This window comes from Dendroctonus ponderosae, unplaced genomic scaffold (assembly GCF_020466585.1).
Source record: "Dendroctonus ponderosae isolate FM_Combo_2020 unplaced genomic scaffold, Dpon_F_20191213v2 Dpon_F_20191213_1, whole genome shotgun sequence".
Classification (NCBI taxonomy): domain Eukaryota; kingdom Metazoa; phylum Arthropoda; class Insecta; order Coleoptera; family Curculionidae; genus Dendroctonus; species Dendroctonus ponderosae.
Window position 1 is genome coordinate 43,094,786 of NW_026017110.1, and position 2,264 is coordinate 43,097,049.

Here is a 2,264-nt window from a genome sequence, read left to right on the forward strand (position 1 = left end):
CTTGATAAGAGTGGATAATAAGGAGATTACACAGGCACTAGCTTGTTTGGAGTTAACCATTCAAATGTTTGGTGTTGTATGGTTTATTTTTAAACCGATATTCGAGGTTATGAGAACAGGTTGACATTTCGTCAACAAATCTTGTTGAATTTACCGTTTATCCTTGTCTATCTTATTGTCTGTATAATTCCATGGTTACCGGAGTTTTAAATAATTACGAAGCAACAGGTATTTGCGCAATGTTAATTAAGCAGATTACCTTGAAAACATTGCAGCCGTATTTCTGATATAGTTTTTTGCAAATTTCTCAGTTTTTAATAACAATTAATTTCTGTTACTATTTTTTCTGTACTCCTATAACAGCGCCAGACAACACCTCCAGAGGAATGACGCAAATTTTGAATCACCCTGTATAATGGGACACAGCGGATACTTACGGCTTTGGTCCGAATCAATCTCATTACGAGTGGGGAAAATTGATCTTTTTTATGAATTATTTGGGTAATCGAAGTAGATATTATGGAACTCTTGGGGGTGTTATGAGCTCGATTAAAAAGAATGCTCTTTTAAGTTTTTTCAGTCAGTTTGTCTAGGCGATACAGGGTAAAACTGGAAAATTGCTGATTTCAACTTTATTTTTAGCGCCCTTATTACTGGCATTTTTAATAGGTAATCATTTGTACAGACTAAGGGTACGTGCAACTGGCGGCCGAGCTGGGCGATTCGACTCAACGCGATAAACAAATGTACGGTATTAGATTACTCTGTGCATACTGCCTGCGGCGCGGTGTGAGGCAAAAAACACGAGTTTTGCAAAAATTCGTCAAGAAAAAGCCAAAAATTCCTGAATTCTGCCCATAGCTTCACTCTAGAAAATCGGCTGCTTTAAGTGAGGAAAAACTCACTTGAATATGAATTACTGGGAATTTCCAAGATGTTTCCAGTTACTAAGGGACAGCGATTGGCCGTTGGTGTAGATAGACAGTTTAAAAAAAATTGTCAAGGAAAAACCAAAAATCTCTCAAACCTTAGATAACACGGATTTTTGAAAATCGCCATGGAAAAACCAAAACTTCCTGAATTCGGCCCATAACATCACTCGAAAGAGAAAATCGGCTGCTTTAAGTGAGGAAAACTCACCTGAATAGGAAATTGCTCGGAGTTTCCAGGATGTTTTCAGTTACTAAGGGGAAGCTAGTGGCCGTTGGTATAGATAGACGAGTTAAAAGAAATTGTCAAGGAAAACTAAAATATCTTAAGTTTGCCAAGTATATCACTGAAAAGAATGAAAATATGCGGCTTTAAATGAGGAAAACCTGACTTTAATAGGAAATTTTCCAGGATTTTTTTAGATACTAAATCGAAGCGATTGGTAGTTGAACAACATGGATGTTTCAAAAGTTCGCCGAGGAAAACCAAAAATTTCTGAATGCGGCCCATCACATCACTCAAGACAAAATCGGCTGCATGGAAAAACTCACTTGATCAGGAGATTTCTGGAGTTTCCAGGATGTTTTCAGTCAAAGGGAAGCGATAGGCCATTGTATCAACAAGCGGATTTTGAGTTGAGTCGTGAATTGTGTCAAGCATTTTACTGGTCGTCTTTCAAAATTTCATTATTTTCTTTGTACTGCAAGTAGATATTTGAATTTTAGTGGTAAATAAATGTCTTTAGAGCCTCTGCAAGTTTCGGCTCAGTCGGAGAGCAAGAAAATTTTTGGCGAATCTTCAAAGTTGAGTCGTAAATTGTGGCAAGCATTTTACAGGTAGTCTTTCAAAATTCCCCCTCTCCATTGTACTACAAGTATGAATGAATTAATTTTAGTGGGATAAAGTAAAGAAATATCGTTTTTCAGTCTCTACAAGTTTCGGCTCAGTCGGAGGCCAGGATTATTTTTGGCAAATCTTCAAAGTTGAGTCGTAAATTGTGTCAAGCGTTTTGCAGGTTATCTTTCAAAAATTAATCCTTTCTTTTATACTGCAAGTAGAGACTTGAATTTCAGTGCTAAGGAAAAAAAAGGTTGTTTTTAGAGCCTCCACAAGTTTCAGCTTAATGGGAGCGCAGGAAGATTTTTGGCGAATCCTCAAAGTTAAATAGTAAATTGTGGCAAGCGTTTTACAGGTAGTCTTTCAAAAATTCTTCCTTTCCATTGTACTGCAAGTAGGGCCTTGAGTTTTATTGCTGAAGTAAAAAAACTTTGTTTTTTTACTTCTTTAGAGACTCCATAAGTTTCGGCTCAATCGGAGGGCAGGAAGAATTTTGG